The sequence below is a fragment of the Lissotriton vulgaris genome, chromosome 6 (assembly GCF_964263255.1).
Source record: "Lissotriton vulgaris chromosome 6, aLisVul1.2, whole genome shotgun sequence".
NCBI classification, from domain to species: Eukaryota; Metazoa; Chordata; class Amphibia; order Caudata; family Salamandridae; genus Lissotriton; species Lissotriton vulgaris.
Window position 1 is genome coordinate 603,611,446 of NC_141694.1, and position 13,388 is coordinate 603,624,833.

At 45.9% G+C, this 13,388-nt stretch overlaps 1 protein-coding gene across 1 annotated transcript in view; it reads left to right on the plus strand.

The window, feature by feature from the left end:
* Nucleotides 1–13,388, plus strand: part of FAXC (failed axon connections homolog, metaxin like GST domain containing) — a 279,788-nt gene that overhangs the window by 226,568 nt on the left and 39,832 nt on the right. The gene's annotated exons all lie outside the window — the stretch shown is intronic.

The following is a 13,388-nucleotide window of genomic DNA, read 5'->3' on the forward strand; positions in this document are numbered from 1 at the left end:
CACATCTTCAACAAAGCTGACGCCATCATAGCACCACACCTCCGAGACGTCATCAACTGCTCCCTCAACTCCGCCACATTCCCGGAAAGCTGGAAACACGCAGAACTCAGCGCCCTCCTGAAAAAACCCACAGCTGACCCCACCGAACTCAAAAACTACCGCCCCATCTCGCTTCTTCCATTCCCGGCCAAAGTCATCGAGAAACCTGTCAACAACCAGCTCGCCACCTTCCTCGAAACCAACAAATCCCCCGACTCATCACAGTCAGGCTTCCGAGCCAAACACAGCACGGAGACCGCCCTTATCGCAGCAACAGACGACATTCGAACCCTACTGGACAATGGAGACACAGTCGCTCTCATCCTCCTCGACCTCTCCGCGGCCTTCGACACAGTCTGTCATAGCACCCTTTTACAGCGCCTCAGAAACGTCGGAATCCAGGGAAAAGCACTGGAATGGATCATATCGTTCCTCACCGGAAGAACACAGAGAGTCCGCCTCCCACCATTCAAGTCAGAGGCCACTGATGTCATCTGCGGCGTGCCACAAGGATCGTCACTCAGCCCCACCCTCTTCAACATATACATGAGCCCTCTTGCGGCCATCGCTCACCAACACAACCTCAACATCATCTCCTACGCTGATGACACTCAACTGATCCTCTCACTCACCAAAGACCCTAACACCGCCAAAACCAACTTACACGAAGGAATGAAAGAAGTAGCCGAATGGATGAAGCACAGCCGTCTGAAACTGAACTCAGACAAAACAGAAGTCCTCATCTTAGGCACCTCCCCCTCCGCCTGGGATGACTCTTGGTGGCCAGAGGCCCTTGGAAAAGCACCCATCCCGACGGACCACGCACGGAACCTGGGCGTCATCCTGGACTCCTCACTCTCAATGACCAGACAAGTCAACGCCGTCTCATCTTCTTGCTTCAATATTCTTCGCATGCTCAAAAAAACATTTCACTGGATCCCCACGGAAACTAGAAAAACGGTCACCCACGCACTGGTCACGAGCCGCCTGGACTACGGAAACACCCTATACGCCGGTACCACCGCAAAACTCCAGAAAAAACTCCAACGCATCCAGAATGCTTCAGCCAGGCTCATACTAGACATCCCGCGTAAAGAACACATCTCCGGTCACCTGAAAAACCTCCACTGGCTCCCTGTAAATAAGAGGATCACTTTCCGCCTCCTAACCCACGCACACAAAGCACTTTACGAACTTGGACCCGATTGCCTCAACACACGACTGTCCTTCTATACCCCCTCCCGCCAGCTACGATCCTCCAACCAAGCCCTTGCCACTGTACCTCGCATCAACAAAACCACCATGGGAGGTAGATCCTTCTCCTACCTGGCAGCTAAAACCTGGAACTCACTTCCCACTCACCTTCGCCTTACACAGAACCACCTTAAAACTTGGATATTCGACAAGTAATTCCCCACCCTTCTTCAAGCGCCTTGAGACCCTATGGGTATGTAGCACGCTATATAAATTTTTTGACTTGACTTGACTATTAATTAATACGCATTTGAAACTGAAAGAACAAAACTACAAAATAAAGCACAGGATATTCTTACCGGAAAAGAATGAAATCAGAACTGAGATTGAAGTACTTATTACACTAAGAAAGGCCGGATTAGGTGTAATATATACTTTGCCGGCAGTCAATCCGGCAAAGTTTACAATGCCTAGGCAATGTATAAAATATCATTTCATACTTTGACGTTCGATTTTCAGCCATTCTATACATTACCTAGCCATTCTATAGAATGCCGGATTTCACACATTGCCGGGCGGGAATAAAATGGCGGGATTAGGCGTATTATATACTTTGCCGGCAGACAATCCGGCAAAGTATACAATGCCTAGGCAATATATAAAATATCAATCATTTCATACTTTGGCGTTTGATTTTCAGGCCTTTTCAGGCATTCTATACATTACCTAGGCATTCTATAGAATGCGGGATTTCACACTTTGACTAACATATATACTCCCAACATTTTGTTTTTTTCTGTTTGATCCCATAGTATTCTCACTGTAATTTTGCATTACTCCCGCAAACTTCTGTGTGGGAGGCCAAGCTATGTACTGCAAGATGGCTGTGTCACGGAAATACAATTTTTTTTTATTTGACCCTGGAAGTGTTTCCTCTGGGACACCCCTCTAGGACCTGAGGGCCCTTGTAACCCTGCCCTACCACCTTAATCCTTATTTTCTTTATGTTCTATGACATGGGGACTGTGCCTCCCAGTCCAAAAATAGAAGCCGCAACATTCCATTTCATAGTGCAACTAGAAAATCAGAACATTCGTTTTCAGCTCGCTGTTATCTTTCGGCTCTACAGTGGTAGTACCACAATGTAAGATAGCTTTAAATGTTGAACCTTAATTTCTCAAAAAGTACTCAACAGATTTACACAAAATCACAAAAAGCTGGTTTTCTTGATCAAAGCTTAGCTGTGCACCAAATTTGGTGCAATACTGTTCAGCCGTCTTGGCGCATTGAAAATTGCCTGTAGAAATGGTGTTTTGGGACCATCCTTTTTTCTAGGTCCCCGCTTGACAGATCACCCCCAAAGCTCAGTTGGCTTAACATTTTGTTTTGGAAAGTTTTGGGAAGATTCATCAAACGACACCAAAGCTATTAGCAAAATTCAGTCCCTGTGTGCTAAAAACAAATACAAATAAAGCATAAGGTGGCAGGGTAGAGGGATAAGTAGATAGTTTACAGTGTTTGTTTTTCTCTAGCAGCAGTGCTGGTCATCTTCTCTTTCCATCATTAATTTTAGGCTTCAAAGTGCGGCTGTGTGTTTTAGATGCACAGGGATGCAGAAATCCACACAGCAGTGGCTTCTTCTGTTGGGCGAAGAAGCATCGCCCCCCCCCCCCCCCCCCCTGCTCAGGGTGCTGAAAAAGGGAAAAATAAAATGGTAATAAAATGATATTACCATTTTATTTTACCAGTGCCAGCCTGAGCTGGTTGTGAGGGTGGGGCCATTGCTGCTGACTGTTAGTAGGGGAGGTGGAGTGGTGCACAAGTTTAAGGGGCACATGTCATTTGGGCCAGCAGTCTTCGATGGCCAGCCTGATGGCCAGCCTGACATGCTTACTTCAAACCTCTCCTACCTGAGCTGTCTTAGACTGCTGGATGGAGAGCAAGTACAGGCCTCCAGTGCCTTTGGGAGCGCTTAACAGCATGAAAGCAGCATGAGGACTGGTTAGGGGAGTTGGCTTGGGCCCATGCTGGACGACGAGAAGAACACCAGGACCGTAAGATGTGCGGCAAGGTAAGTGAATGTTTCATTTTACTTCATTTCATTTAAACTAAATCCCTGACATATATTACATTAACGTTTGAAACGTAAATATTTTAACTTTAAAACGTTAATGTTATTCATGTCGGGAATTTAGTTACTGTTTATTCAATGCCTAATGATTAATTTGCCCCTAGTCGACACGGCACCTTTTCAACGCATTTGCTCGCCTCACCACTTTTAGTTAATGACCGCCGCCACCGAATCCACATGCATTTTTAGATCTTCCTTGACAGCGCAGCAGTCACCAGATGTTATGTGATTTAAAAAAACACAAAGCTTTCAGACTACTTTTTAGAAAGGGGCTTAGGCTCCACTCACGTGTTCACTGGGTACAGGATTTGATTGGGTGAAAGTTGTGTGTTTCCCCTAAAACTATTGCTTGAATTGCACTTTTTAGATTGTGGCAAAGTTTATACTCAGTACAGAAGGACTGAATTGGTTATATTGACAAAACAATGATTCTGGCTATAGGCCTGATCTGTTTATTATGAAATGGTATTAAAAAGACAGGAACCCTGATGCATTTAGTGTGAAAATGCATATGTTAAAATCAATAGCCAATTAAGGGTGGATTCTTAGCACTCTGTATTAAAGCCAATTTATAGGTATTTTGTTACATGGAATCTCACAGATCACCACAGTAGAAAAGGTTTTGGTATTGGTTGCCCTTCTGACAAACCGCAGGTGTAGAAGATTTGCACGGTGAGAATCTTTGCAAAGCCCTCTTATCTCTAAGTATGGATTACATTTTGCTTTGCAAATTATAATTTTGTTTACATTAATAATTGTACGACTCTAAGTCTGACGTTTGCTGATGGATGCCTTGTCAAGTCAAGTCAAGTCAGAATTTATATAGCGCACTACATACCCAGCGCGTCTCAAGGCGCTTGAGGAAGGGGGGGGAGTTTACTTATCGAATATCCAGGTTTTAAGCTGTTTTCTGAAGGCTAGGTGGTTTTGAGTGAGGCGGAGGTGGATGGGAAGGGAATTCCAGGTTTTGGCTGCTAAGTAGGAGAAGGACATTCCCCCCATGGTGGCTTTGTGGATGCGCGGGACGGCGGCGAGGGCTTGGTTGGACGAACGCAGCTGGCGGGTGGGGGTGTAAAAGGAAAGGCGCGTGTTGAGACAATCCGGTCCAAGTTCGTAGAGGGCTTTGTGTGCGTGGGTGAGGAGACGGAACGTTATCCTTTTGTTGACGGGAAGCCAGTGCAGGTCTTTCGGGTGACCGGAAATGTGGTCTTTGCGAGGGATGTCTAGTATGAGTCTGGCTGAAGCATTTTGGATGCGTTGGAGTTTTTTCTGCAGTTTTGCGGTGGTACCGGCGTAAAGGGTGTTTCCGTAGTCCAGACGGCTTGTAATCAGTGCGTGGGTGACCGTTTTTCTTGTTTCGGTGGGGATCCAGCGAAAAGTTTTTTTGAGCATGAGTAGGATGTTGAAGCATGATGATGAGACGGCGTTGACTTGTCTGGTCATCGAGAGTGAAGAGTCCAGGATGATGCCCAGGTTCCGTGCGTGGTCCGTCGGTATGGGGGCTTTTCCTAGGGCCGTTGGCCACCAAGAGTCGTCCCAGGCGGAAGGGGATGCACCTAAGATGAGGACTTCCGTTTTGTCCGAGTGCAGTTTCAGACCGCTGTGCTTCATCCACTCGGCTACTTCTTTCATCCCTTCATGTAGGTTGGTTTTGGCGGTGATTGGGTCTTTGGTGAGTGAGAGGATCAGCTGAGTGTCATCAGCGTAGGAGATGATGTTGAGGTTGTGTTGACGTGCGATGGTTGCGAGGGGGCCCATGTAGACATTGAAGAGGGTGGGGCTGAGTGATGATCCTTGCGGGACGCCGCAGATGACTTCGGAGGCCTCTGATTTAAAAGGGGGGATGCGGACTCTCTGAGTTCTTCCAGCGAGGAACGAGATGATCCAGTGCAATGCTTTTCCTTGAATTCCGATGTTTCTGAGGCGTTGTATCAGGGTGCTATGGCAGACTGTGTCGAAGGCTGCGGAGAGGTCAAGGAGGATGAAGGCGACTGTGTCTCCGTTGTCCAGTAGTGTTCGAATGTCGTCTGTTGCTGCGATGAGGGCGGTCTCGGTGCTGTGTTTGGCTCGGAAGCCAGACTGTGAGGAGTCGAGTGATTTGTTGGTTTCGAGGAAGGCGGAGAGCTGATTGTTGATGGCTTTCTCAATGACTTTGGCAGGGAATGGGAGGAGCGAGATGGGGCGGTAGTTTTTGAGTTCGGTGGGGTCGGCTGTGGGTTTCTTCAGAAGGGCGCTGAGTTCGGCGTGTTTCCAGCTTTCTGGTAATGTGGCGGAGTTGAGGGAGCAGTTGATGACGTCTCGGAGATGGGGTGCGATAATGGAGTTTGCTTTGTTGAAGATGTGATGGGGGCATGGGTCTGTAGGGGATCCTGAGTGGATGGAGTGCATCAGGTGGATGGTGTCTTCTGTGGTGATTGGGTTCCAGTTGAAAAGGTTATTCGGAGGAGGTACAGGTTCGGAGGTGAGTGGGGTGGACTGGTTTACGGGTTGGTTGTCAAAGCTGTGGGAATGCTTTCACTATGTACGGTAGTCCTGATTCGTTTATGAAGACAAGCCAGTGATAACATCTATAGGCCTGATGAGTGTTCAGGGAAATGTTTTGCCAGATGCCATAGGTTGTTTATTATGAAAGGTTATGACAAAGGCTACAGGCCTGCCTTATTTATTGTAAGCAGTTTTGTCAAAGCCAATAAGCCTCAAAAGGTGGATTGTAATCACATGTTAAAGGCTGTCGACAGGTATTTGGTTACACACTATCTCACATATCACCATTGTAGGCAAGTGTTGTGGTGTTGGCCCGTCACTCTGACAAACCCTTGGAAGATTTTCACTGTGATGGTTCTTGGGGGCCAATTGAGAGTGGTTGTATATTGGTTTGCCAATTGTAATTCTGTGCAAATGTGCATAATTATAACTGAGGTTGTGTTGGTTGCTCATTAATGCAAACCTTATTAGGCCTGTGTTGGTTATAGTATCATGCAGATAGTAAAGGCTATATGCCTTATTGGTTCACTGGGAAAGTTATTTTAGGTTCCTTAGGAGCGATCTGTTTATAATAAAAAGGTAGGATAAAGCCAATAGGCCTGATTTACAGATTTTGCCTGGTCCTAGTATTTCGTTACGCGGAATCTCACAGATTATCATAGTAAGCGGGTTTTGGTGACTCACCTGAGTAGACCATAGGCATAGAAGATTTGCAGTATGATAGTCCATAATTGCCTGTATTAGTAGGGCTGTCATATTGTCTTGGCAACTGTTTGGTAATTTCGCTATGGCATACCTGGTGGATGCCTTGTGGGAAAGCTTATGGCTAACACAGTAGGTCTCAGTTGGCTATAGTGACAAGCCAATGATGAAGATAATTGTTTATAATAGGACTAATAGTTTATAATGAAAATCTACAATAGAGTCAATAGGCTTCAAATATTTATTGTGCAAAGTATAAGTTGAAGTGAGTAGACACTTAAGGTTGGATAGTTGTTATCTTGTATTAAAGCCTATTGATAGTTATTTTGATACAAGAAATTGCACATATTCCCTTTGCGGAGAAGGATTTTGCTGTTAGTTGCCCCTTCTGACAAATTCTAGAGGTTGAAGATTTCCACTGTAATCATTGTTTGATATGATCTCTTAGGAAGGACTGACAAAAGTAGCTCTCTGCCAGAATTGTTTAATAAAAAAAATCTATAAATAATGCTTATATCCAAATAAATGTATTCATATCGATACATAAAGGACCTGTAGGTCAGCCTTTTTCTGCAAAAGGTCTGTCTGAGTGTCATTTGCAGTCTGCTTCCATCTTTGACAGTTTACTGCATGTTATGTTATGTTATACTTTATTTATAGAACGCACGTACACCAGATTGGTTTCATGGCGCTACTCTAGAGGTGCTGGTCTGCTATGTTACTCGTATGTCTGTCTAAATAGCCAAGTTTTTAGGAGCCTACGAAACCTTATGAGATCTGTGCAGGATCTAATTTGTAGAGGTAGGGAATTCCAGTATCTGGGGCCTATTATGGTGAACCTTGTTCCACCGAAACGTTTCAGTTTAAAGGGAGGTATAGTCAGAAGATGGATATTGGCAGATTGCTGGTTGCGGGTCAGAATGTTGTATCTTTCAATAAGTATGTTGATGAATTTGGGGTTTTTGCCTTTCAGGGACTTAAAGATAATACATCCCACCTTAAAGGCACATCTCTGGAGGGAAACAGCCATTATTACACAGTTTTACCACGCGTAACCATTACATCGCATGCGATGTAACAACGCGTAGTGTTTACTATGCATACCATTACATCGCATGCGCTTTTATAAGGCATGCGATGTAATGGCTATCCATGTCGTTGTGAGGAAACTGAGGCTGTTTCCTCACAACGACGTGCACCGCCCCATAGATGGCGCTGGAAGCAGGATCCCGGAGCGGAGACGCCGACGCTGGAGAGGAACCATGAGGAAAGAGAGGTAAGGGGATTTGCGTAGTGTAGTGCATTAGGGTGTTGGGTAGTGTTGTAGTGTTTGTGTAGTGCTTTAGGGATTAGGGTAGTGTTTGTGTAAAGTACTGTTTTAGGGTTTAGAGTAGTGTTGTAGTGTTTGTTTAGTGTAGTGTTTTAGGGTTTATGGTAGTGTTGTAGTGTTTGAGTAGTGTTTTAGGGTAGTGTTGTAGTGTTTGTGTAGTGTAGTGTTTTAGGGTTTAGGGTAGTGTTGTAGTGTTTGTGTAGTGTAGTGTTTTAGGGTTTAGGGTAGTGTTGTAGTGTTTGTTTGTAGTGTTTGTGTAGTGTTTTGGGTTTAGGGTAGTGTTGTAGCATTTGTGTAGTGTAGTGTTTTAGGGTGGCGTTGTAGTGTTTGTGTAGTGTAGTGCATTAGGGTTTAGGGTAGTGTTGTAGTGTTTGTGTAGTGTAGTGGTTTAGGGTTTAGGGTAGTGTTGTAGTGTTTGTGTAGTGTAGTGTTTTAGGGTAGTGTCGGGGGTCGTGCAGGTTAGTGTAGTGTTATTGTAGGGAGAGGACTGGGGGTCTGGGCAGGGTTGTGTAGGGGTAGGGTAGTCACTTACCTTGCAAACTTTAACCACAAGTATAGCTTTACCACGCAAGCCTTTGCGTTGTAATGGCATGCGTGGTAGAGGCATAATCGTGGTAAAAGTTTGTGATGTAATGGCATGTCGTTGTCATTAACATCGCGTAGTAATACCCGCGTTGTAATGGCATGCGTGGTATTAGTATGCGATGTAATGACATACATTTATCACTGGGTTATGGGGAGTCAGTGTAGCTTCCTTAGAAGAGGAGTGACATGTTGACGCCTGTTTCCCTGAAGAATCAGTCTGGCTGCCTGGTTCTGTACTAGTTGAAGATGGTGGGTGAGATAAGCAGGAATGCCGAAGTATAGGGAATTGTCGTAATCTATATGGGATATCACCATAGCAAGTACTGCCTGTATTTTTGCTTCCTGTGTTAGGAACCTGCTGATTGTCTTTATTTTTCTTAGTTGGAAAAAGCATGTTGAAATTACGGATACTATTTGAGTTTTCATTGTGAGATCATTATTTATTATGACTCCCAGAGTTTTGGCTGATGTGGAAGGAATAGGAGGCTGTCTCAGCTCTTTAGGCCAGAACCTGGAACTCCAGGAGTTTAAGGAGCCTCCTGTGAGAATCACTTCCGTCTTATCTGGATATTTTTTCAGATGGTTGCTTTTCATCCAGTCACGGATGAACAGCATCGTAGTCTGGGATTCTTGGACGGATATAGGAGAGTTACTGAAAGAGAACACTAGTTGGAAGTCGTCTGCATAGTTAAAGGGGTAAACTTTCCTTTCTTTCAGGGCGTGGACCAGAGGGAGAAAGTATAAGTTGAACAGATGAGGGGAAAGTGAGGATCCCTGAGGAACGCCGGATGTAGTTCTTATCTTGGGGGTCGTAAATTGGCCTAGGCAAACCGCCTGAAATCGGTTTGTTAAAAAGGAGCTAATCCATTTGAGGGCTGAGCCTTGAATTCCTGCATACTTGACACGATCAACCAGGATATTGTGTTCGACCATCTCAAATGCTGCTGAAAGGTCCAGCAGTACCAGGGCTTGCGAAGCGCCCCTGTCAGCCTTATCCTGAAGGGTGTCCAATACTGTCAGTATAACTGATTCTGTGGAGTGAGCTGGGCGTAACCCTGCTTGGTGTGCGTCTAGATAATCGGACTGTTCCATAAAAGGCAGATAGACATTTGGCCACATGGGCTTCGAGTAGTTTGGCCAGGTAAGGTATCAATGATATAGGGAGGTAGTTGGGGTAGGATTTTAGGGTCCACTCCTGGGGGCAGATTTATGTTAACTGGCGCATTCCCAGGGATGCGCCAGTTAACGTGCGCCACCGTGCACCACAGCTCCGCCACCCATGGTGCGCCGCATTTACAATGCGATTCAGAAAAGGGGGTGGTGATGGACAGAGTATCTGAATTAAACAGACCACTCCTACCCAGTCCAAAGATCAGGGCTTGATCCATCACTGTTTTTTAGCTCACTGCACCATCCCAGCTCAGAACCTGGCTACATGCAAATGAGTCTGTCCCTGGCCCAGTGCATCATGGGAACAGGGCAGACCAAACTACCAAGCCAATTCTTATACTGGAAAGGAAACAAGCTTCCGGGGACCGGTTTCTGGCATTACAACCGTCTTCGGCCCGGCTTGCTTGAATCCTGATGGTGCAGTGAGCAAGGGACTCACATCTGAGCATACCCTTCCACGCTTGTGGTGGACAAAACGATTCAGAAAAGGGGGTGGTGATGGACAGAGTATCTGAATTAAACAGACCACTCCTACCCAGTCCAAAGATCAGGGCTTGATCCATCACCGTTTTTTAGCTCAAGGCACCATCCCAGCTCAGAACCTGGCTACATGCAAATTAGTCTGTCCCTGGCCCAGTGCATCATGGGAACAGGGCAGACCAAACTACCAAGCCAATTCTTATACTGGAAAGGAAACAAGCTTCCGGGGACCGGTTTCTGGCATTACAGCCGTCTTCGGCCCGGCTTGCTTGAATCCTGATGGTGCAGTGAGCAAGGGACTCACATCTGAGCATACCCTTCCACGCTTGTGGTGGACAAAACTATTCAGAAAAGGGGGAGGTGATGGACAGAGTATCTGAATTAAACAGACCACTTCTACCCAGTCCAAAGATCAGAGCTTGATCCATCGCCGTTTTTTAGCTCACTGCACCATCCCAGCTCAGAACCTGGCTACATGCAAATTAGTCTGTCCCTGGCCCAGTGCATCATGGGAACAGGGCAGACCAAACTACCAAGCCAATTATTATACTGGAAAGGAAACAAGCTTCCGGGGACCGGTTTCTGGCATTACAGCCGTCTTCGGGGCCCGGCTTGCTTGAATCCTGATGGTGCAGTGAGCAAGGGACTCACATCTGAGCATACCCTTCCACGCTTGTGGTGGACAAAACGATTCAGAAAAGGGGGTGATGATGGACAGAGTATCTGAATTAAACAGACCACTCCTACCTAGTCCAAAGATCAGGGCTTGATCCATCACCGTTTTTTAGCTCACTGCACCATCCCAGCTGAGAACCTGGCTACATGCAAATTAGTCTGTCCCTGGCCCAGTGCATCATGGGAACAGGGCAGACCAAACTATCAAGTCAATTCTTATACTGGAAAGGAAACAAGCTTCCGGGGACCGGTTTCTGGCATTACAGCCGTCTTCGGCCCGGCTTGCTTGAATCCTGATGGTGCAGTGAACAAGGGACTCACATCTGAGCATACCCTTCCACGCTTGTGGTGGACAAAACGATTCAGAAAAGGGGGTGGTGATGGACAGAGTATCTGAATTAAACAGACCACTCCTACCCAGTCCAAAGATCAGGGCTTGATCCATCACATTTTTTAGCTCACTACACCATCCCAGCTCAGAACCTGGCTACAAGCAAATTAGTCTGTCCCTGGCCCAGTGCATCATGGGAACAGGGCAGACCAAACTACCCGACGCAGCTCCAGCAAGGCTCGGGGGTGCCCCATCTACACAATGCTGCGTCAAGACCTACGCCTGCTTCAAGCAGGTGCAGGGTTTTGACGCAGCATTGACGCAGCATTGGCCTGAAAGTGACTGAGTGAAATCCCAGAGATTTCACTCAGCCACTTTCAAGAGGCGTTCCTGCGCAGGAACGCCCCCCCCTGCGTAGGAACGCCTCCTTATGGCGCAGGGCTTTACAACGTGACGCATCTCCTAGATGCGTCACGTTGTAAATAGGGCGCATTGTTTGCGCCGCCGTTGCGTCAAATTAAGTGACGCAATTGCGGCGCAAGGGCATCATAAATCTGCCCCCTGGCTTCTTTAGGAGGGGGATGACAGAAACCTCCTTAAAGATGTCAGGTACATAGCCCTGGGACAGTGACTCATTTAAAAGGGACATAGCTGGACTCAGGCAAGCAGTAAAGGCTTCCCTTAGGATCCAAGGGAGACAACAATCCCTAGGAGAGACAGATTTTATTTTTGTCAGCAGGTCAGAGAATATTTATTGACTTATTACATTTTGGAATCTGTTCCAATATGTAAGAATTCTTGGGTATTGTTGGACACGCAGGGCTCGAGCATATGGGGATAGTTGCTTTAATAGCTTTGATTTTATTGATGAAGAAGTTGTTCAATGAATCACAGTGTTTGTGAAAGAGTGGATTTTGGTGTCACTCTGTCGGGGTTAGATAGTTCATTAACTATCGAGAAGATTTCTTTTGATCGATTTGAAGAGGTGATAATTTTGGATGAGAAGTATTCAGCTTTAGTAGCCAGGATAGTTTTTTTGTAATTTCTGAGTGCTGCTAAATAAATGTTTTTATCATCAGGCAAGGAATTTACTTCTCCATCTCCTTTCAGCTTGACGCAGAGCTATTTTTAATTTCTTTAAATCAGGGGAAAACCATCTCTGGGCCTCTGGCGACGTGCTCGGTGTACTCTCCTAAGTGGGGCATGTTTATTGCTAGCTGTCAGAAGCCAATCCGATAGGTGTTTCTCACTCTGATTGATGGAGGATTGGGTGATGGGCATTGAGTTAGTCAGTGTCTCTAAAAATGGACTTTTATCAATAGTGTTCTAACTCCTGACCGATCCAATATCAGGTAGGGATGTTTTGTGCATGGTGATATTATTAATAGTGAATTTGATGAGATGATGATCGGACCTTATACAGGGAGTGACCACTGGATTGGTAATAACCAGATTGGCTGACCTTGTCTGGTCTAGTATGTGCCCTTTAATGTGTGTAGCAGTGGTGATATTTTGGCTGAGATTAAGCCCAGTGAGTAAGTCTGCTAATTCAGCTGAGTGAGGGCCACCTGATGGTTCATTGTCCCTGTAAGTGGAATCACCGATCAGCAGTATTTTTGCATGATTTGTTATTAAATGTGACATCTGTTCACTCAAGGACTGTGGGAACTGTGGCATGCTCTGGGGTGGTCTATAGAGTAGAACGCATAACAAAGGTGCAGAATCAGATTCTAGTTTGATCACTAGGTTGTCTACTAGTGGTAAGTCGAGTGAAGTTAGTGCTGTGAATTTAAAATCCTGGTGTATTATAGCTGCTATTCCACCCCCATTTTCCCCTGAGGGTGGTTGGCTTGGAGGATATAGAAGTCACTAGGTTGGGCTGGTAGAATGTCAGGAGAGGAATCCTGTGATAGCCGGTTTCTGTTAATAGTAGAATTTCTGGTTCTCAGTCTCCAATAGGTAATGTGTATCCAGCCGGTGTTTAACCATAGAACGGTTGTTCAGATAGATAACTGATAGAGTCTTTTCTTTGTTTCTAATCTGTAGATCAATGCCTCTTACAGGATGGGTAGGGTAGCAGATTTCGGGAAAGGAGGATCTTCTTTCCATTATCCCATTCCTGGCCATGCTAGCATGCGTGAGAAGGTTAACTGCTAGTTTTTTTGAGTGTAGCATTTTTAGGTTGGTAGCAGAGTAACTTATGATTTGGGCACAGAGACTTGCCCCTTGCCCCGGTTGGCGTGGACGGGCGCAGACAGGTTTGCCTT